The 24573-nt window shown below is 40.4% G+C and overlaps 1 long non-coding RNA gene across 1 annotated transcript in view; it reads right to left on the reverse strand.

Moving 5' to 3' along the window:
- Positions 1–2469: 2469 nt before the first annotated feature.
- The window catches only part of LOC132774422 (uncharacterized), a 45842-nt gene continuing 23738 nt past the window's right edge, over positions 2470–24573 (reverse strand). The window contains exons 3-4 of the long non-coding RNA XR_009631395.2: positions 6453–6728; positions 2470–2700 (exon numbers count right to left, since the gene is read on the reverse strand). This is a non-coding gene — a long non-coding RNA (uncharacterized lncRNA). The remainder of the gene's footprint in view (positions 2701–6452; positions 6729–24573) is intronic.

Below are 24573 nucleotides of genomic sequence, written 5' to 3' on the forward strand. Positions count from 1 at the left end.
GCAATATGACCACACTATTAGAGAAAATCTGAAAGATTACATTTGAGATGCAAATAATGAATTGAATTGCAAATATTTGGACCTTATACTCTTCTGCACCCTTCTGATAATATTGCTCTTGGTAAAGTCGTGCTTTTCCTTGCTATTTTGCAAAATAACCTCCAACTGAGGTTGTTCCGTTATCTGTCTCTTGTGGATGAGCTTGGCAGTAGTTCAGCTCTGTTCCAAGACTTTAGGCTAGGCAGGCAACATATAGCCTGCATTACCAGCAGGGCAATTAGAGAACCAATTGACTATTTTTTTCCTTTTGCTAACTTTCCTTGCAAGTTAATTGTTTTTTGTATGTAGCAACACTGCAATAATTTAATAATTGCTTTTAAAGCAATTATCTTTTCTGAGGGGAAAACAAAGCACAGCAACAGCAACAAAAATTGCAGATTGTAAACTACAGCTTGGCTTTTTACAGCTGACTATGTGAGGATTCAAACAGCTAATTCACATAGTGATTGATAAATATACAATCTGCCAGGTTCTCTTCCTATTGAATATCTGACTAATCTTTGGTAATATGGTTCAAGCACTGATCAGTGAAGCTTTAGTTCCAAACAACTGGATGAACATGTGATAACTGCTATCACTACATGAAAGGAATGGGTGAAAAGCTCTTTGTTTCTTATACAGATGTTTCTTATGCAGATCATCAAATATGGTTGTGGCTTTTTCTCCACAAAAGCAGCTATTTAATTATTGCCAGACTAGAATTTAACGATTCTCATTCTTATCCTGCCTCAAGTTTCAAATAAAAGTGTATTTTAGACATAACTATTGTATGGTGAAGTGGGTTAAAGCACTGAGCTGCTGAACTTGTTGACCAAAAGGTCACAGGTTCAAATCCGGAGAGCGGCATGAGCTTCCGCTGTCAGCCGCAGCTTCTGCCAACCTAGCAGTTCGAAAACATGCAAATGTGAAACATGAAGACATGCAAATAGGTACTGCTCCGGCAGGAAGGTAACGGCGCTCTATGCAGTCATGCCGGCCACATGACCTTGGAGGTGTCTACGGACAATGCCGGCTCTTCGGCTTAGAAATGGAGATGAGCACCATACCCCAGAGTCGGACACGAATGGACTACATATCAGGGGAAAACCTTTACCTTAACCTTATTGTGTGGTAGGGGTGCTTTGTTTTGCCTTCTGTGCTGTGTGTGTTTTGCTATATGCAAAATATTTCTGAGTAATAAAGACATTGAAAAAATCCCTCTAGCACAGAAGGTAACAATCTATAAACTATATTTATTCTGCACATGAAGGTGAAATGTGTGAACATTTTGATCCCAGTTTAAACTGATAGATATTTTTATGTCCCTATTACCTAAAGAAAAAGAAGGATCATGAAGCAAGGTTCTGTGAATTTTTCTTTAATCATTTCCCAAAAGGAAGTCTTTGTGGCCTCTACTTCAATCTGAAAGCAAGCAAGCAAACAAACAAATAAATAAAACCTTAATTTTGCTAAATTATAAAACTGCCATTCTAAAACTACAACGAACTGCGACATACAGCCTAGGAAACAAGGTCTTAGCTTCAGTATGAACACTTTGTACTTTCAGCTATTTTAACCCAGCTAGTTTATCTGTTTGGTATGGTATTAGGTTGTTAGCAGTAGACTGAGTCACCCGCAGGAATTATATTCATCCATTGTCTTATCAAGCCCTTAGACATAATTTCTACTTTGTTAATCAGTGATCAGGGGGCAAAAGCCTAGGGGAGAAGGAACTTCATAGTATGATGGGCAGGATGACAACAATGATGATTATCACCAATCGTTTATTGTAAACCAACAGCATCTTCTGACTTTGTGCCAAGATGGGAAAAAATCATAAATGACCTTGTATTACATATGGCTTCTGTTTAAAGATAATTTGACTCAAAATCAATAAATCCCAATAATGTGTGTTGTTAATATCAGTAAAATTATGTTAAGTCCTTGGAGTATATTCCTTGCTTTTCATATGGCTGGCTATGATTCTACTAAGAGACGAAGCGGATTTTTATGTAGTTTGTATTTGTTGTATAGTCATATGTTGTTGATACTGGCCTCTGTAACTGTCTTTTTATGTGTACTGTACACCGCCATGAGTCGCCCGTAAGGGCTGAGAATGGCGGTCAATAAGTGCATCTAATAAATAAATAAATAAATAAATGGAGAGTATAAAATAATGATGGTCCTTTAGAAATACATTAGATACTTCATCTGAGAAGCAATTCCCAAGAAAGATAATTTTTCACTTGCTATTCTAATTTATTTCTCCAGAAACCTTCAAAATACATCTTGAAAAATGTGATGACATCTTAGAAATGTAGCATATCTGATGCAAAAACTGTCTAGGTTTAGCAAATTACTTATGCTTTTTCCAGAGCTTCCAAAAATGTCTTGTAGAATCTCCCAAATCTATCTCAAATTTTGCTTTAGCATAAACCTGGTGGCAACTAGAGATGCAGCTTACCAAAGTGGCCATAATTACAGGGCTTCTTTATCAATCATCAGTCTCAGAGATTGTTAAAGAAGACAGCTTGGATTCAGACAGTGTTTTCTCCTCGATTGACTGCCAAAGACTGGTGGTGCTGTGATTTATGCTCTCGGTGCTCAAGACAAATGCAGACAGCTCCACAGTTGTACAATCCTAGTTACGGTTGAAAGAACCTGGGTGAAAAAAATAATGGTAAAAGTGTTTAAAGAGTGAGTGCTTCCAGTAACAATGGACCCAAGGAGTAAAATTTAACAAGGGTGCTTTTTCTTGACAGATTGTTTTTGTCTACAATGGATGCTTCTTGGCACAGGTAGCAAGGGATGAAAAAGTGCTGTAAGTAAAACAAGCTAAAGTGGTCAAGTCAATTACAGTGCTTTCCCATCCTCCAGCCATAATTCCTATATCTGCTCCTTCAGTCAGCCTCTGCCACTTAAAAATGAAGTGTTCCAAATTGACCTAAAAGATGGATTTTGAATCCAGAAGGTTTCCAGTGCTTCAGGCTATTGTGTTGCAGTTCCTATGGGAATTAAGACACAATTGCTCTCTCTATTGCACAACACTTTCTGGAAGATGGAATGGCTGCTATTTCTGCCATGCGGTATGTGACAGCAGAAGACTGAAATATATATCTCTCTCCCTCCCTCCCCCTCGCTCATGCTCTTCCTCAGTGTAGCGAACATCTCAAAAAGAGTTCTGGGTGAGGTGTGTGAAGAGTAAGCCATGGAGATTCTCTAAGCATAATGAATGATCCTATGTTTTTAATCAGGTGATGTGTTTGGAATGTGGAATTAAGAAGAAACCTTACTTTACCTCCCCCCCCCTCCGTGAGGATCTTCATGCTTTCCTATGCCATCATGGAAGCAAATAGCGATTTTGCTCTTTTGAATCAGGATCACATGGGAAACAACAACCATCATTCAGCTCTGATAACGTATAGAGAGTTCCATGCGATGCTCAAAAGTATGTATGTATGCTTTCATAAACTGTAATTATTTTGTTGTTAAACATTTTATAATCAAACTAAATAAGGAGGCTGTTTTTTCATTATTATTAACTGCCCAACATAGTAAGATAATTGTGAAAAATACTCTGGCTATGCATCAATGTTGTTGTTGTTGTTATTATTATTATTCAAAAGTACATTAAATATATGCAGATGAACATATGATGTGAAAGCAGCAAGTTTGCTACCATTACTAATGTGTCTTTTACATATGTCCCCTCACCCTGTGTATGTGTTATACACATGTCAATTTAGATTCCAATTGCCTTACCTGAAACAAATTTAATCTAGTGGGACTTAAGTAATGACTAATTTGTCATATTGATTCAATCATGCTTAACCTCAATAATTAATTATCTGTTTCCAACTCATAGTGTTCATCCTCAGTCAGAAATTCTGAGCACAGTTCTATATAGAAAGGAGAACTTTCATGTGCGTAGTATCCTTTTTTTTAAATAATATTTTTATTGGTTTTTTGTTTTACAAAAATTGCAGTTAAAAAAAGGGACATGGAGGAAGAGTGGTGGGATAAGTTGGGGAGGGGGGAAGGAAGGAGGGGTGAGGGAAGGGGGGGGTACAAATAGGAATGGGGTGAGTACTTCCAGGATCTTCCAGGGTGGCATATCTTTCCTACAGTTTTACAATAGTGTACATTTTTGTTGATCTATACATAGTGTATATTTCGTATTCGACTTCTATTCTTGAACATATAGCCCAGTACACCTTCATATACCTATTGCTTGATTCAATAATTTTTCTTTTTTCCTTTAATTAATTTCTGAATTCCTTTTATAGGTCCATTATGTATATCTTCTCATTTTCCTCTCTTATAAATTCCAGCACCGCGCTCCAGTCTGTCACCTTGGGTTTTATGTAGTTTTGAGAAATTTTTTGTGTGAGTATGTCCATATTTATTAAATCCATTATTTTTGTTGTCCATTGTTCAACTGTCGGTACCTCTTTTGATTTCTATCTTTTTGCTAGGGTCATTCTCGCGGCAGCTATTAGGTGAAAGAAGATCTTATCTTTGTTCTTATCTATTTTGATGTCCAAAAGTCCTAGTAATAATGCTTCTGGTTTTAACTCAAATTTTATGTTGAGAATTTTTTCTATTGCTTTATGTATTTCCATCCAATAGCTTTTGATTTTTTTGCAGTTCCACCACATGTGCAAGTATTTGCCTTTTTCTTTTTCGCATTTCCAGCATAGATCTTTTATTCTGTTTTTGGAGATCTTTGCAAGCGTCCCCGGGGTCAAGTACCATCTGTAGAAGGTCTTGTACCATCTCTCCTTGAGGTCCGTAGCATACGTGTATTTTATCTTTTTGTTCCAGATCTCTTCCCAGTTCGCAAGAGGTATTGGGTGGCCTAAGTCTCTTGCCCAACTTATCATATTAGTTTTTATTAAATCAGTTTCCGTGGCCCATAGTAGGAGTTGATTGTAGATTTTTCTTAAGATTTTTGTTTCAGTATCTAGTATTTTATCCCAAAAGGTTTTCTTTGTTTCAAAGCCTTTCTTTTTGTCTATTTTGTAATTTTCCTTGATCTGATGATATTGAAACCAAGAGATGGTGCTGTCTATTGAGGCTAGTTCTTCCTGTGACTTAAGCTCTATTTCTTGTCCTTTGATTTTTAATAGTTGGTTATACGTTAGCCATATACTTCTTGGTATTTCTCTTTTATGGTAGGCCTCATTGGGGGAGAACCACATCCGTGTTCTTTGGTATATTTTGTTTTTGTACTTATTCCAGGTATGGATTAGTGCAGCTCTTATTGGGTTGTTCCTGAAAAGTTTTTCTTTATTTCCCCTCTCCCTCCAGAGATAGGCATGCCATCCCTGTGTAATGTCATATCCTTCTAGGGCCAAGATCTTCTTTTTTTCTAATTTTATCCAATCTCGTAGCCAAATTAGGGCTGCGGCGTCGTAGTAAAGTTGGAGTTCCGGTAGGGCAAGGCCTCCTCTTTTTGTGTCATCTATCAGATATTTGGCACTTATCCTGTGTTTTTTACCTCCCCACAGGAATTTAGTTATGTCTTTTTGCCACTTTTGTATCAGTGTGTTAGATCTAAGTATCGGAAATGTCTGAAATGTAAACAATACGTCTGGCAGAATGTTCATTTTTATTACCGCTATTTTCCCCATTAGGGAGAGGTTCATGTGTTCCCATTTCTGTAGTTTGGTTTTTATTTCTGACCATTTCTTCTCGTAGTTGTTCCTAATCAAGTGGATATTGCTGGGAGCGATTATTACTCCTAGATATTTTACTTTTAAGGCGATCTTTATTCCTGTTCTTGTTATCTCAGCATGTAGTGCATCAACATTGGGGATACTCTCCACTTAGATCTTCAGGCAGATGTGTCTGTAAGTAAGTGTCAGATGTTCATACAAACAATAAATGAACGTGTCATCATATGATGTCATTTTTCTGAATTTAGACGCCGGATGTATTCATTGCCATTGGATTAGATTGGGACAGATACCAAGGTGCTCCTCCTCTCCATAAGCTAAAGTGCATAGATGTGTTTTAAAAAGCTTTTCAAAGGAGAGGAGAGAGGAGGCCATTTTTAATTCTTTAAGGAGGGAGTTCAAGAGGTGGGGAGACAGTAATGAGCAGGTATATTAATCTGTATTGGCAGGACACATGGCTAAGAATAAATGAATGAATGAGACTTTATTTCTATCCCACCTATCTCCCCAGTGAGGACTCAGGGTGGCTTAAAGCATATAGAGGGGCATAAACATTCAATGCCGTATAAAAATACAAAATAACATAAACCAAAAAATAGAATCCAATTTATATTTACACAAGCAACAAAGATAATCAGACAACTGAACACAGCCCAACATATTCACATTATAACCAATTCATATTTGACAGATTTTTAAAATATACAGTTTAAAAGATTAAATTAAAATTCATACCTGGATATGTTTTCAGAAGTCTCCTGAAATCAGCTAATGGGGAAAAAAAGTCACTTTTGGCTTGGCAACTGAAACATCTGGGAAGATATGGTCCATTGGCAGCAATGGGGAACTTACGAGTCTTCCCTTTCCAGCATTGGACTAAAGAAACAACCTTTTCTGTGATCCTTTCTGTCTTTCAAGGATACTTAGATTAAGACAAGGGCTTAAGAAAACAGCCTTTCTGGGATCCTTCGCCCTATAACAGCTGTCTCCCTCTCTTCACTCCACGTGTAACTGAAAGAAACACAAAGCAGACATTTTTTTGGCAACCACTGTTCTGTTTGGGGCGGGGGGAAAAACGACGGTGGAACCCATGCCTTTACAGGCATCCAAACCAGCTGAAGACCATTTTTGAAAATGGATCCATGCACAACCTTAGTACTCAGCCTGACGCATGTGTAAGTTAACCCAGGTTTTTCGGGGTGATTTTTTTAACCAAAATTTCTAGTCTTATTCATGTATATATCTATATAAATAAAAATGTAATGTTCATTTGTGGTATTCACAGAACTCAAAACCCCCTGGATGAATTGGCACCAAATTTGGACACGATACACCTAACAACCCAATGTATGTTCTCCACTCAAAAAACCCACAAAAACAAAAAGCAGAAAGGACTTCTGAACTACATGTCCACAAAGGGGAAACTGCATGTCTACAAAGACACCCATGGCCATGCCCCCTCCCCCTCGCAGGGAAACATCCGGCCGTTAAAGCTTGAGGAGCCAGTCATGCGAGCATGGCTCACACACACACACACACACAAGCGAGAGTGGGCACCATGGGAGTGGAGGGGGAGGCTTGCCGCATGGAGCCCCTTTTCTTTCCCTGCTATGCCAGGAGGGCGGTCTCCTCCTCCACTACCTTTCCCTGTTGGAAGAGGCCGGCGGGTGGGGAATGAACTTTCTGTAGACCCTTCTTTCTTTTTTTAACTCTTTCCTTTCTGTCTGACCTGCTCGCCTGTCTCTAGCAACACGAGCACACATTTCACACACACACACACAGGAGGTAGCTGCCTCTGCCACACTCCACCTGAAAGGACTCCCTTCCTTTCTTTCCTCCCTCCCTCCCTTTCTTTCCTTTTCTTCCTTCCTTCCCCTTCCTTTCCTCCCCTCCTCCTTCCTTCCTGTCCCTCCCTCCTTCCTTCTCCTTCCTTTCCTTCTTTCACTACTTTCTTCTTCGTTTCCTTCCTTTCCTCCCTCCCTCCCTTCCTTTCCTCCTTCTTTCCCTTTCTTCATTTCCTTCCCCTTCATTTTCTTCCCTCCCTCCTTTCTTCACCCCTTTCTTCCTTTGCCTCCTTCCTTCTCCTTCCTTTCCTTCCTTCCTGTCCCTCCATCTTTCCTTTCCTTCCCTTCTTTCTCTCCTTCCTTCCTTCTTCCTTTCCTTCTTTCTATGTAAGATATAAATACAATATTTTACATATTGTTATATAGAGTACTATATAATATGTTACATATATATATATATATATATATATATATATAATATTACTATATAATATTACTATATAATACAAATTAAATGGAAGGGACAGTCAAGAAATAAAGAGGGAAAGAGGGAAGGAATAAAGGAGGGAAAGGGGGAAGGAAGGAAGGAGACAAGGTGGGAAGGAAAGAAGAAAGGAAATAAAGAAAGAAAAGCAAGGAAGGAGAGAAGGAAATAAAAAGTGAAAGGAAAAAAAGAGGGAAAGAAGGAGAGAAAGAACGAAAAACAGGGAAGGAAAAAAGGAAGGAAGGAGAGAAGGAAATAAAAAAGTGAAAGGAAAAAAAGAGGGAAAGAAGGAGAGAAGGAACAAAAAACAGGGAAGGAAAAAAGGAAGGAAGGAGAGAAGGAAGGATGCAACCAAAGAGCAAAGAAGGGGGAAAAGAAACAGGTAGAGATGGAAGAAAGAAGAGAAATAGGAGGGGAAAGAAATAGAGGAAAGGAAGGAAGGAAAGGAAGAGGGAGCAAAGTTTGGCCACAGCAACGCGTGGCGGGTACAGCTAGTAGGATAATAAAGTAACATTAGGTTTTTTATTCTGTCAGCAAATCTGTAATTTATTTATGTATTTATTTATTTACTTTTTTTGTATACCGCTCTCTCTCAGCCCGTAGGCGACTCAGTGCGGTTTACAACCAAGTCAATATACAAAGTGCACAACATTAGCATTAAAACAATAACTAGGCAACTACATCAATATGACAATACATCAGTGCATCAATATAACATCAATACATCCGTATAACTAGTACATCACGTCTCATCAGTAAAGTCGTAATCCGATCTCCTCGTCCATTATTCCAAGTTCCAAGATCAATCAATTAATTGCACTGCTTAATTAAACGCCTGTTCAAAGAGCCAGGTCTTCACTCTTCTCCTGAACGCCAGCAGGGAGGGGGCCGATCTAATGCCTGCGGGAAGGGCATTCCACAGCCGAGGGGCCACCACTGAGAAGGCCCTGTCTCTCATCCCGCCAGTCGTGCTTGTGAGGCTGGCGGGATCGAAAGCAGGGCCTCCCCGGACGATCTTAATGTCCTAACTGGTTCATAGGGAGTGATACGTTCGGACAGATAGGTCGGGCCAGAACCGTTTAGGGCTTTAAAGGCTAAAGCCAGCACTTTGAATTGTGCCCGGTAGCAGATTAGCAGCCAGTGGAGTTGGCGCAACAGAGGAGTGGTGTGCTCCCTGAGTGCCGCTCCTGTTAACAACCTGGCTGCCAATCGTTGGACCATTTGTAGCTTCCGAGCAGTCTTCATAGGCAACCCCACGTAGAGAGTGTTGCAGTAATCTATACGGGATGTAACCAGCGCGTGGACTACTGTGGCCGTCAGACTTCCCAAGGTACGGGCGCAGCTGGTGCAAACTTTTAATTGTGCGAATGCTCCCCTGGTCACCGCCAAAACCTGGGGTTGCAGGCTCAGCGATGAGTCCAGGATCACACCCAAGCTGCGAACCTGCGTCTTCAGGGGGAATGTAACCCCGTCCAACACAGGCTGTAACCCTATACCCTGTTCGGCCTTACAACTGACCAAGAGTACCTCTGTCTTGCCTGGATTCAATTTCAATTTGTTAGCCCTCATCCAGACCATTACAGCGGCCAAGCACCGGTTCAGGACCTCGACAGCCTCCTTAGTAGCAGGTGGGAAGGAGTGACAGAGTTGGACATCATCTGCGTACAGATGACACCGTACCCCGAAACTCCGGATGATCTCCCCCAACGGCTTCATGTAGATGTTAAACAACATAGGAGACAAGATTGAACCCTGAGGAACCCCACAAGACAATGGTTGTGAGGTAGAACAGGTGTCTCCCAATAACACCTTCTGAGATCTACGCTCTAGGAAGGACTGGAGCCACTGCAAAACAGTTCCTCCAAGGCCCATTCCCGCGAGGCGTCCCAGAAGGATACCGTGGTCGACGGTATCGAAGGCTGCTGAGAGGTCCAGCAGAACCAACAGGGACACACTCCCCCTGTCGAGCTCCCGGCGTAGATCATCCACTAAGGCGACCAAGACTGTCTCGGTTCCATGTCCCGGTCTAAAGCCAGACTGCGCTGAATCCAGATAATCCGTGTCGTCCAAGAATACCTGGAGTTGTGAAGCCACCACACGTTCCAGGACTTTGCCCAAAAAGGGGAGATTGGAAACTGGCCGATAGTTGTCGAATTTAGTGGGGTCCAGTGATGGTTTTTTCAACAGCGATTTTATTATAGCTTGTTTTAAGCTCGCTGGAATGTTGCCTTCCCAAAGGGAGGCGTTAACCACCACCGTTACCCACTCGGCCAATCCCCCTCTGGCTTGCTTCAAAAGCCAGGATGGACAGGGGTCTAGGATGCATGTGGTAGGCCTCATTCCTCCAAGTATCTTGTCCACATCCTCGGGTTTCACCAATTGAAATGAATCCATCAAAACCATAATAATTTTTCAACTTCAAGAAATTCAGGCCAAAATTTTAAACTTTAAATTAAATTTCTGATTTCTCATATACCATGTGATATTCTTTATTATCTTTTTGCTATGGACAACCTTGCAACTGTATTGCATAAACCTTTTGTTGAATGACAAAGTTGCATAAATAAATAATATACAACTGATACTCAGTAAATTGGTTGCAAATGATTGACTAAGAATGTGCATTTTCAGCACTACCAACACATTTTTAATTTTATGAAGTGAATGTGTATGGTGCAAATCAGACAACAATGGCCAAGCACCAACAGGACTGCAGCCAATGATTAGTAGAAGCCTCTCCTTCTCCCACTTGGCTTTCAAAACACAACATATAAAATTAGCAGCAGTACCAATATTTTATTGGCACTGTTTTCTTTTCCTGGTGATGACACAAGTCACTCTATCTATTCGACTTTCCTGTTTATTTGTTTTCTTTTTTTTAAAGGCAAAACACACTATGCTGTCTTCATACATAGAATCAATCATAGAGTTGTAAGAGACACCATGGGCCATCCAGTCCAACTCCCTGCCAAGAAGCAGGAAAACGGCATTCAAAGCACCTCCAACAGATGGTCATCCAGCCTCTGTTTAAAACCCTTCAAACCACACTCTGGGGCAGAGATTTCCACTGCTGGAACTTCCTTCCTGTTCAGTTGGAATCTCCTTTCCTGTAGTTCTAATTAGAAATCTTCATAAGGTTTCTTTACTTTTGGGGTTAGTTTTTTATTTTTTGTATGGCTGGGATCTTTTTTTTAATTGTGTGTTGTTTTTATCATGAATAGGTTGAAGTCAATGAGGTCTGAAATGAATAAACAGCTTGAAAAACATCTGTTAATTCGTCATCTTAGGTATTAGCAGTCACTATTAGGAACCCAAAATTGATGGCTAATGCACAAGATGTACTCAGCCCAACCTTTAAAGTAAGCTACCTTTTGAATGCTTACACTATGCAAATAGAATATAGAAGCATATTTCTTCAGCAGAAAATTGTGCTCTTTAACATGCTATTATACCTTTGAGCACCATTTGCCTGTGTAGACAGAGGAAAGCTTGAGTTAAGAAAATGAGTAGCAGGATTGTGTGAAATTTAAATTTTTATCTTAAATAATCTTCTTTTAAAAAGATTTAGACATGTGCTAACTTGTGTCAATAGGAAATAACAGATGCCATATTTACTAGAGTCTACTGCACCACTGAATCTAATGGCACCTTGATTGAACACTTTATGATACAGATCACAAAAAGTAGAACTACAATATAAAAAACTATTATGAAGCAAAAAGTTTGAGATTTGTTATAGAAGGAATGACAAATAAAGAGGCTTTAGAATGGTTAAAATTGGATTAAGAGGAAATGGAGAAAAATATTTGGAATATATTTTTAAAGATTCAATAAGAAAAGAAATTTGAGAAATTTGAATCCCAGTGCTGAGTAACATATTAGAAATATGGAACAAATATAGGAAAAAAGTTAATGACAGAAGGCTCAATAATAACCCCAATTATAATAAAAGGAAATTCCCAAAAAAATTAAAAATATGAAATGGATAAAAAAAACTATGAGATAAAATAGGGAGTTGGATAAAGGTTGATATGAGGAAGGAAATGATGACCGAGGAATTTGGGGAAATAAAATTCCACTGTTTACAATTAGAACAATGGTTTAAGAAACTATCAGAAATGGAAGTAAACTCACTCAGTTTGAGCAAATAGTACAGAATGGAGGGAATATGGAAGAACATAAAAATTTGCAAAGAATAACTAGTAAAATATATAAGATCATTGAAATAAACGAAGAAGAAGAAAAACAATACCCCTAAGGAGGTATGGGAAGAAGTCTTAGGAATCAAACTAAACAATATGGAGTAGTCACAATTATGGTAATAAAGACATTAAAAAAATATCAATATGTGTTAAAGAAAACTATTATAAATTGATGCGGAAATGGTATCTAACACTAGTAAAAATAGCAAATATAAAAGAAAATTACTCAAAGAACTGTTGGAGAGGGTGCCAAGAAGTGGGAACATATATATGTGGTGGCAATGTAAATATGTAAGCTATTTTTGCTGAAAGATATTCAAAGAGATAGATATTATGAATATAAAAATAGAAAGAAGTCCCAGTATTGCTTTGTTATCACTATATAATAGCAAACAGTTGAAAAAAAGAAAGAAGAAAAAGACAAAATATCTAACATATTAACAGTATCAAAGTTGCTTACAGCAAGGAACTGGAAAAGGGAAATAAATCTACAAATTGAAAAATGGTAAAAGAAATTATGGAAACTGGCAATAAACAATAAGTTGACATGTAAGTTAAAAGTTAAAAGAGGAATGAAGTGATTCCCATGATGTCTGGGGGAAAAATTAAATAATTGTATTGATTTTGCTACAAGATAAGATAAAAGAGGAGAAGGGGGGCTTTAGGAGGGGAAAAGGGAAAAAGAAAAAAAAGAAAGAATTGCTCTGTGGGTGAAGTAGGGAGGAGCTGATACATGCCACTGCCAGGGCAACAGGGAAGGGCTCCCGTGTTGCCATAGAAGCTGCATTCATCATGCACACACTTTCCCCCATCTGATCAACCTTTTGAAGGGGTGAATGGAGCTGATTAGGAAATTATTAGAGCTTATTAGGAAATGCTGAAAACTGCAAAGCCTAAGGAAGAGCCTTGTCCTTTGTCATAGAAAGGAGCAAGGGCAAGAAGAGAGACAGTTTTGGAAAAGAATGGGAAAGAACAGGATGCAGAGCTGAAGGACGGGGGACAGGATGACATCCAACAATTTGCAGTCATAACATGAATGAGAGAGGCTCTAAGTAGGTGAAAGGGAATCAGTTCTGGTAGGCTTCAAGAGGAAGGAGGTGAAAGAACATGTTTTTGGAAGGAAGTTTGGAAGAGGGGTGGATCTGTTCATGGTCTGTTCATGACATGGCAGGAAAAGGGTATAAGAATGAAATTGGAAAGATCAAATGGGACAGGCAGCCCTTTGATAGACATCTGATTGTCTGGCTGTTTCTGTCTGGTGCGGCCGCACTTGAGAAATAAAGGATTTTAGCTTCAAACCTTACGGAGACTAATTGTCTTTTTAAGAGTCACCACATTTTGCCAATTAAAATAGTTCCCTTCACTTTCCAGGATTTGGACAATACGGGGCATGGGGCACCAGGTTCCCCACACCCTGCAACGAAGCGCAATGACACCAGCAGCTGTCTGGTGAGGTAGCTGATTTGGCATTAATGCAGTCTTGAACTTCATTAACAAAAGTCTCAGGATACTCCAAAGGTTTCCCAAAATTCCAGAGCAACACACAACTTCAGACATATGTAATCAACTGTGATGTGCCTTATTGGGAATCATCTTTTATGCTTTCATGTGAATTATTCCTTAATTTGAAAAAAGTTTACTTATTCATGAGTTTTCAGTGGGGAAAAAAAGAAAAAGGAGAAATTACACTGCTCAGCCGGTATTGCACCACCTGACATCCACCAGGAAGTAGCAGCCAATAGTGAAAGGACCAAGGCAGAGACATCTCCAGCTCATCCCGTTTGGGTATCAGCCAGCAGGTCAACGACTTAAATCTAGAAATAGTTTTCTAAGATCCACAGAGACACTCGCTGGAATATCTCAGCAAGCAAGAGTCCAAAAGTGGCAGGCTCAAACCCAGAACCTCAACCAATGGCAGATACCAAATGAGAGACTCCCCCCTGGGCACACAGAGGACTGGGCGACTTGGAAGGCGCTGAACAGACTGCGCTCTGGCACCACAAGATGCAGAGCCAACCTTCAGAAATGGGGCTACAATGTGGAATCCTCGACATGCGAGTGTGGAGAAGAGCAAACTACAGACCACCTGCTGCACAATGGAGGAGCTTCTTGCAGCAACACCAGAAGCACTCCGAGTGGCCAGATACTGGTCAAAGGACATTTAATCAACTACCAAACTCACACATTTTGTATTTTGTCTATTTGTTTGCTTTGTTCTGTTAGAAATGTAATATAATTGACTGGTTGCCCTGACACGACAAATAAACTGGGGAAAAGCTAGTGAGAAAATCTCAGCTAGCTTTCAGATTTTATGTGTTGTGAATCATAGGACTTAAGTGTTGGAAGATACCACATGGTTCATCATGTTTCCTCTAAATGCAGAATCTTCAGCTGCAGCATGTCCAGCAGGTAAATGTTTAGCCTCTTTCTGAAGATGTCCAGGAAAGAACCCACCACCTCTATAGGCAATTGATTCCATTGACAAACTGCTCTTACTATCAAGTAATTTCTTCCACTATTCAATTTAACTCTATGCTCCTGTAATAGAAAATGATTAAACTTGGTCCTAACTTTTGAGACAGCTGAGAACAGGACTCTCCCTACCTCTCTGTGATAAGCCTTGAGATATTTAAATACAATCATGTGATCCCCTCAGTCTTCTCTTCACCAATTTGAATATACCCAGCTTCTTCAGCTTTTTCTCATGTTTTGTTTATGGTTGAGAAGGAGCAAGTGAAACTACATATTTTTGTTTGCATTATGGGGGGAGGGCACAATTTTGCATGTATAGGTGTGCTTGTGAGGGTTAAGGCCACCAGTAGACCTTTAGAAATTTTAGTCTATGATAGTTTACTCTTATATTTCTCAAATACCTCTTTTTTGAGAAGGAAAACAAATGAACAAATAGATAGCATTCCATTCACAAGAAATATCCACCAAACAAGGGCATTCTGAGAGACTTGAAGGAATATTTGCAAGTCCATTATAGTTTAATTAAAAGGAGGTAATTATCCCTACTTTTTCCAAAATGACTCCTCAAAATCTGAAATAGACTTCCATAGCCTAGGTATGTGTCTTCATATAATTAGAGGACATTTTTTCTGTTCACAATATAGCATACTTGATAGCAGTACTTTCTTAATTTGGTGTGTGAAAAGCAAAATTCACATAATTGAAGCATCTAGTGATAATCCTCAAGTGCGAATTTATTTATTTATTTATTATTTATTTATTTATTTCACAGTTTTCTATACCGAGCTTCTCAACCTCATTGAGGGACTCAGCCCGGTTTCCAGCCATAAAAAACATATACACTCATTAAAATATCATATATCACAATTACAAAAACAACTTTAAAAACACTATATATAAAACTACAGTGGTCAGTCATCCTATTAAGATGGATCTACATCAACTTCCATCCAGGGTCCTCATTCATCGAAGGCCTGACTCCACAGCCACGTCTTCACCTGTTTCCTAAATGTTAGGATGGATGGGGCGGTTCTGGCCTCCAGAGGGAGAGAGTTCCAAAGTCACGGGGCCACCACCGAGAAGGCCCTGTCCCTCGTCCCCACCAGGCGCGCTTGCGAGGCCGGCGGGACCGAGAGCAGGGCCTCTCCAGACGATCTTAGTAGTCTTGATGGTACGTAGGGGAGAATACGTTCGGAGAGGTAAACAGGGCCGGAGTCGTTTAGGGCTTTATAGGTCAACACCAGCACTTTGAATTGTGCTCGGAAGCTAATTGGCAGCCAGTGGAGCTGGCGTAACAGCAGAGTGGTGTGCTCCCTGTACCCAGCCCCCGTTAGCAATCTGGCTGCCGCGCGTTGGACTTGCTGCAGCTTCCGGGCAGTCTTCAAAGGCAACCCCACGTAGAGAGCGTTGCAGTAGTCTAAGCGGGATGTAACCAAAGCGTGTACCACCGTGGCCAAGTCAGCCCTCCCAAGGTACGGACGCAGCTGGCGCACAAGTTTTAATTGTGCAAATGCTCCCCTGACCACCGCTGAGACCTGGGGTTCCAAGCTTAGCGATGAATCCAGTAGAACTCCCAGACTGCGTACCTGAGCTTTCAGGGGGAGTGTGACCCCGTCCAGCACAGGCTGTAACCCCGTACCCTGTTCGGTCTTACGACTGACCAGGAGTACCTCTGTCTTGTCTGGATTTAGTTTCAATCTGTTGTCCCTCATGCAGTCCGAGACAGCGGCCAAGCACCAGTTCATGACCTGAACAGCCTCCTTAGTGGTAGGTGGAAATGAGTGATAGAGTTGGACATCATCTGCGTACAGATGACATCGCACCCCAAAACTCCGGATGATCTCTCCCAACGGCTTCATGTATATGTTAAACAACATAGGGGATAGTATTGAGCCCTGCGGGACTCCACAGTGCAATGGCCAAGGAGTCGAGCAGGAGTCCCCTAGTGACACCTTCTGGGAGCGACCCTCGAGAAAGGACCGGAGCCACTGCAAGGCAGTACCCCCAAGACCCATTCCCGTGAGGCGTCCCAGAAGGATACCGTGGTCGACGGTATCGAAGGCCGAAGAGAGGTCCAGCAGAACCAACAGGGACACATTCCCCCTGTCCAGTTCCCGGTGCAGATCATCAACTAAGGCGACCAAGGCTGTCTCAGTACCATGTCCCGGCCTAAAGCCAGACTGTGATGGATCTAGATAATCTGTGTCCACCAGGAATTCCTGGAGTTGCGAGGCCACCACACGTTCCAGGACTTTGCCCAAGTAGGGGAGATTGGAAACTGGCCGAAAGTTGACGAATTGAGTGGGGTCTAGTGATGGTTTTTTCAACAGCGGTTTGATGACAGCTTGTTTTAAGCTGGCTGGAATCTTGCCTTCCCAAAGGGAGGCATTAACCACCACCTTTACCCACTCTGCCAAACCCCCTCTGGCTTCTTTTACCAGCCAGGAAGGGCAGGGGTCTAGGAATGCATGTGGTAGGTCTCGCCTCTCCCAGAACCCTCATGACCTCATCGAGTTGAACAGATTGAAACGAATCCAACAAAATTGGACAAGCAGATGCATGAGTTACATCCTCAGAGACTGCAGTTAATGTGGTGTCAAAGCCCGTGCGGATCAAAGCGACTTTGTCCGCAAAGAACTGAGAAAATGCTTCACAGCACGCTGCCGAGTCGTCAGGGGACCCACTCGAGGTGGGATTCAACAACCCTCTGACTACTCGGAACAGCTCTGCCGGACGGTTCCTTGCGGACGCAATATTGGCCGAGTAGAAAGCATTTTGCGTGGCCTCTATTGCCGCACCATACGCCCTTAGATAAAGGCGTAAACGTGTTCGGTTTGGCTCGCTGGGCTTTTTCCTCCACATGCTCTCTAGCCATCTCCTTGTTCGCTTTAGCTCCACCAGCTCCTCGTTGAACCAAGGGGCAGGTTTCGCTCGGCGATTTAAGAGAGGGCGCTCCGGAGCAATCGTGTCTACTGCCCTAGTCAGCTCCCTATTCCAGTGAGCGACCAGGGCATCGACAGAATCACCATCCAAGGCAGCGGAAACATCCCCAAGAGCCATCAGGAGTCCTTCTGGATCCATAAGCCTCCTGGGGTGGACCATCTTAATGGGTCCACCACCCCTGCGGAGGTTAGAAGTTGCAACAAGTCTAAGCCTGATCAGATGGTGGTTGGTCCATGGCAAAGGAGAGATTGACAGCTCCTCCACACCGCCACCTTCTTCCCAGCCCTGACAGAAGACCAGGTCAAGTGTGTCCAGCACAGTGGGTAGGGCCAGATACTAGTTGGGACAGCCCCATAGTTGCCATGGTGGCCATGAAGTCCTGAGCCGCTCCTGAAAGAGTGGACTCCGCATGTACATTGAAGTCCCCCAGCACCACAAGCCGCTGGGACTCCAATGCCAGGCCTGAGACCAACTCTGCAAGCTCAGGTAGGGTGGTTGAGGTGCAGCGGGGTGGTCGGTACACCAACAACAGCCCTATTCTGTCCCGGTCTCCTAACCTCAGGTGGACACATTCAAACAAGGTCGACTGTAAGGCTGGGCCTCTGATCAAGGAGATGGAATCTTTATAGACTATTGCAACTCCGCCTCCCCACCCCCCGGGTCTCGGTTGGTGCTGCACAGCATAACCTGGTGGGCAAAGCTGGGTGAGATTCACCCCTCCAGCCTCGTCCAACCAGGTCTCCGTGATGCACGCCAGATCTGCCTTTTCCTCCAGTATCAAATCCTGGATGATTGATGTTTTCCCATTGACAGATCTGGCGTTCAACAGCACCACCTTCAATCCAGGAGGACCGTCTACCTTGGAACCCACGTTTACCAAGTCAGGAGAACATTTTGGAATTTTCTTCAGGATTTGTTCACGAATTGGCCGAATTGGTTTCTTAACTCTCCCTTTCCCGTATCTCCCCCTCCCCATCATCACCTCTATGGGGGCCCCCCGAGGACTGGAACCCTCCCCCTCCCTCCCACCCCCGTTCTTCACATCCCGACACTGTAATATTGCACTGTTATGTAGCATATCATTGCCCCAGCCAATTATCAATGCATCACTTTCATCGTTGTTGTAGCTCCACTTCTCTGATTCATAAAACCATCTCCAGTTCTCTCCGGCCATTTGACCATTATTGACGAAGATTGTAAAGTGCACTGTGTAAAGTGCAAATGCAAGCTTAAAACGACAGTTCAAGAGTAACATTGAGATTTCTAATCAGCAGGTGTTCCTCTGTTGATTAAGGTGCAAATCCAAAGTCTATCACAGTAGCATGAAGAGGAGTTAAATTACAATGGCCTTCATTTATAGTGCAATAATATCGGCAAAGAATTGGCAATTAACCGTATGGAGTCTACATATAATAAGGAGAAGGGAAGAGAAGGTGCGATTTGTAAAGCAGAATGGTTTGGGAGATACCAGCAGCTTGACCTTGAGACCCAGGGAAGCTAAGCCATTCCTCTACTCATTGCCCTCAAGCTGCAGCTGTTGGTAATCTTTCAATAAATAGATGGCTCAGAACCGCCCCAGCATTCAATACAATGTACACTATCAAAACCCCTACCAAGAATAAAACACAGAAATAACACTGAAATTGGTCAGTGAATCAAATAAATCTACTTCCCTAACCGCATACACTCCCTATTGGATGGGTAAAAGACGACGAATAGTTTCATTCCTTGATACTCAGAAATACGTTTTCTGATTATTTAAAATATAACTCTTTCTAATAAATAACAGTTTGCAGTGTTCCAAGAATTATCAGCTTATTTGTGCTTTGAAATTAGACTTTGAAATAACAATTTTTGCTCCATATTAAAACAAAACAAAACAGAACAAATGGAAGCTAAAAGACTCAGTTGTGGTGTTTATTAATGGCAACAGTCTGCATGTTCATTTTCAGACATTTTCTTATTTTCTGTATGTATGCTAAATATTCCAAATAAGTTCCAGACCAGTTTCTCCTGGCAGAAATTCACATTCCCTCTTAATTTACAATGAAGGAGCAGTGCCCAGCAATAAAATGTTTATTGAATTTCACCCAGCAGTATAGGAACCATGTAGAAAGAATTCCTGTTGGGCAGATCTAATTCACTTCATCATTTCTAAGGAAAAAGGGGAAAAGCAAAAAAGGGAAAGTAGATGTCTTGGACGTTTATGAATGTATTGTCATGAACTAAACGAAGTAATCATTAAAGCAATTCTTCTATACCATTTAACGCATCATTCCCATTGCTTTCATAATGTCATATGAATGGTAAATTAAGCTTCCACCTCCTGCATTGTATAGCTGTTTTCCCATTTAGGGATGCCAGTGAAATTTTGGCTGGTATGAGATGTCCTTCATTGAAAAGATCCCAGAATGCTTTGCCTCAGTGAATGACTAGGTGGAATAAACCATTGGTCTTAAACATATAAATATATTCAGAAAACATTGTGTCATTTTGGAAAGTGATGGATGGGCACGAAAGAGATACAAATAAAAGAAAACGAAGAACAAACATATCCACATTTACTAGCATCTAAAGTCTAGTGTGCCATCAAATCTAATGTGCACCTTAATTTTCAAAACCCTGAAACCAAAAATGTTTGCCAAGTGTAATGTGCAGCAGTAAAAAGTGCACTTTTTATAATTTGGCTAAAAGAAGCATGCATTACAGTGGCTGCATGCTTTAAAAGCAAAAGCAAAAGTGTTAGAGCACTAAAGCTTTCAGCAATAGAAAAAATTGGGGGTGCATCTATGCTGTGGAATGGATCCACTTTAGTTGCCCTGGCTCAATGCTATGGAGTCATGGGGGCTGTAGTTTGGGATCATCGGGGCTCCCAAAGAATGCTGATGTGGCACAAAACTACAAATCCCAGCATTGCATATCATTAAGCCATGGCCATTTAATTAGAGATGACATCTCTCAAATAGGAACTCCGGGTGCTCCTGAAGAAGTGTCCCCTTTTGCTTTGGCTCAGTATTAAGATTTCCATATTACATAAATCTAATGTGCATGGTATTTCTTCATGTAGTAAATGTGTACAAGTGGTTTCATATTAGATTACCTTATAGGAAAATATGAATTGTTTTGTACATTATTTTCCACCAAAACTCTGCTAGTAAAAAAAATCTCAAAAGTGCATTGCATGAATGATAAAGCTGAACGATAGCATCTTATATCCTTCCCCATATATTGGTTGGATCATGTTTGAATTGTACATCGCTATTCTCAGACATTATATAGGATAATCCATTTCTATCTTTTGCTTGTCTTCAGGCAACAATGTATATAATTCCTTCATGGCTCCAGAGAACATGTTGCTGGTACACATTACACACAAATGGTCCAATCAATGCTCATGATAAGTGCATTTCAATGAGCTGGGGACACCTTGCCAATTTACATGAGTAAAAATATATAATAGGCCTGTGGTCCATGTAAATAACCCCATAAATCAGCCTATGGAATTTTTGTCAAAATAGAAATGTTGCTACCTTTTGAAATCACATAGTTCAGTCATTCATTTGAGTATTTAAATGCTTTTGTTTTGTTTTGTTTAATTAGAGAGATTTTTCAGCTCAAATAATTATGTCCTTGATCTTATCATAAGTAATAGATTGAAATATTCCTCCAAAGACAACATTTAGCTTTTTAGAACTATGAAGTTGGCCTTAGATTGCATCCAAATGTTTAAAAAAATCGACGTAGGTATCTTATCTACAGACATTCACTTGTAAATAAAGTAATTTAACTTTTTTGCCTCCTTCTGTTCTTGCCTGGTTGTTTCCTCTCTGCTGTTTTGCTGTTGTAATTTTAGAGTTTTTTTAATACTGGTAGCCAGATTTTGTTAATTTTCATGGTCTCCTCCTTTCTGTTGAAAGGACTACACAGAGAAGCCATTGAAATCCACAAGCATGTGGACAATTTCAACAGAAAGGAGGAGGCCATGAAAATGAACAAAATCTGGCTACCAGTATTAAAAAAACCTCTAAAATTACAACAGCAAAACAACAGAGAGGAAACAACCAGGCACATCTTAACACCTCTCAACAAAACATTCCCCCAGGCTCAGCCAGGCCTTCAAATGCTAATGAAGGTGGTCAGTTGAAACATTCCCACGTAGCCCCAGCAGAGAAGAGCTCTTTGCCCCACCCCAGTCATTCCACAGATATATAACCCACTTTCCTAATTCCAACAGACCTCACTACCTCTGAGGATGCTTGCCATAGATGCAGGCGAAACGTCAGGAAAAATGCCTCTAGAACATGGCCATATAGCCCGAAAAAACCCACAAGAACCTAGTGATTCCAACCATGAAAGCCTTCGACAATACAAGGAAAATGATGTTTAATAGATACAATTTTTTTGAAAACGCAAACTAACCAGGGAAATTATTAGCTTGGCAAATAAAAGATGTAAAGAAAAAACCACTGATAATGAGAATAAAAAATAAAGGTGAAATTATCACTGATTCACAACAGATACAAAAACTATTAGAAGAATACTATGCAAACCTATATAAAAGAACTCAGGGGGAGATCAGGACAATCTCGCAGTATGTAGAGGAGACAAATTTAAAACAAATCTCAGAAGCAATGAAAGCTGATTTAGATAAAGAAATTACACCAGAGGAAGTAATTAGGACAATAAATTTGGCTAAAGTAAACAAGTCCCCTGGGGCAGATGGACTCTCAATCCTATATTATAAAACATTTAAGGAAGAGCTGGTCCCATTGTTGGTGTCAGTGATGAATTCGGTAATGAAAAAGGGGGAACTTACAGAATCATGGAAGGAATCCATAATTGTTTTAGTCCCCAAACAGGATAAAGATTTAGATTTAATTATATTTTATAATTTATATTTTATAATCACAGTTCAACAAAGATATTGGTCTGTAATTTTTATTACAGACCAATATCTTTGTTGAACTGTGATTATAAAATATTTGCCACTATATTGGCAAATAGAATTAAGCAAGCACTGGCACAGTTAATACATAAAGACCAAGTGGGGTTCCTCCCAGGAAGACAAGTAAATCAAAACATCACACTGATACTGAACACCCTGGAAATAGCAGAAAAAGACCCAAACAGAGATCTGGCATTGTTCTTCATTGACGCAGAAAAAGCTTTTGACCATGTTAGTTGGGCTTATTTGGAAAAAGTGCTAGAAAAATTCGAAGTTCACCACCAATTTAAAAGGGCAGTAGGGGCAATATACACCAATCAAAGAGCAAGATTAAAAATAAATGGTCAACTATCAGACTACATTGATATACAAAAAGGGACAAGACAAGGCTGTCCGTTGTCCCCACTATTGTTTATTATGGGATTAGAAATCTTAAATGTAAGGATAAGGGAAGAGAAAGAAATCACCGGTTTAAAGATCAGCGGCCAAGAACTAAAAATTAGGGCTTACGCAGATGATATAGTCTGTATCCTAACTAACCCACTACAAAGTATTAAAAAACTATTGGATACAATCCAAAGATATGGTGACATATCAGGATTTATCATAGATAAGGAGAAATCTAAATTTTTAGTAAAAAATATAGATGTTAAAAGTCGCAAGAAATTGGAGACCGCAGCACACTGCGAGGTGATAATGAAAGTAAAATATCTAGGAATATGGCTTTCAAACAAAAATATCAATTTATTCCAGGATAATTACATTAGAACATGGGAAGACATAAAAAAAGATCTCCCCAGATGGCAAACAACCCCTCTAACTTGGATGGGCAGAATTGCAGTAATAAAAATGATGGTACTCCCCAAAATGTTATTCCTGTTTCAAAATATACCTATTATTAAAGGAACAAAAATCTTTGAGAAATGGAAAAGAGAGATTACTAACTTTATTTGGGCTAGAAAAAGAGCAAGGATAGCATACCGAAATTTAATTGATGATAAAGGAAGAGGGGGGCTAAGCTTACCCGATTTAAGGACCTATTATGAGGCTGCAGCAATGTTCTGGCTGAAAGAATGGATAAAATTAGAAAACAAGACCCTACTAGATTTGGAAGGATTTGGATTACGATTCGGCTGGCACGCATACGTGTGGTATAATGGAGATAAATTAAATAAAGATTTTAATAAACATATAATTAGAGGGGGACTATTGGATATTTGGAAAAAATACAGAAAAGGGATGGAACCAAAAAACTCCCTTTGGCTGAGGCCACTAGAAGCAGTCACAAGACCAACCTTAAGGGTAGAAACAAGAACATATAAAGAATACCTTATTAGAGAAAATGAAATGTGGAAATTAAAAGGGCGGGAAGAATTAGAGATTAATGATTGGTTTCGTTATCACCAACTGCATGAAAGATACAAAAAAGGATTGAGGATTGGCTTTGCAACCAAAGAATAAGAATTGGAAAGAATATGGGAAAAGGGGGATAAAGGGTTAATCTCTAGATTATACAAATACATACTAAGCTATAACATGGAGGACAACAGAGTCAAGACAGTAATGTTATCCTGGGCCAAGGACCTAGGCAGACCAATAGAATTGGACAAATGGGAATACCTATGGAACAAAGAATTCAAATTTACTTTATCGGGTTCAATCAGGGAGAATCAATACAAAATGTTTTATAGGTGTTATATCACTCCAGCAACATTGGCTAAAATAGACAAATCACAACAAGGTATGTGCTGGAGGTGCACGAAAGAGAAAGGGACATTCCTCCACATGTGGTGGACCTGTGTGATCATACAGGAATTTTGGGATAAGGTAATTAAGGAGACAAATAAAATGTTACATAACAAGATTAAAAAAATCCCAGGACTGTGTCTGCTAGGTCTACAGAGAGAAAACAATAATCAAAAGGACCAAGAAATGTATCAATATAGCTTTGCAGCGGCAAGATTGACCATAGCCAAAGATTGGAAAGGGGGAAAAGGTCTAACCAAAAAGGATTGGAGGGAAAGAA

The sequence above is a fragment of the Anolis sagrei genome, chromosome 4 (genome assembly GCF_037176765.1).
Source record: "Anolis sagrei isolate rAnoSag1 chromosome 4, rAnoSag1.mat, whole genome shotgun sequence".
NCBI lineage: Eukaryota > Metazoa > Chordata > Lepidosauria > Squamata > Dactyloidae > Anolis > Anolis sagrei.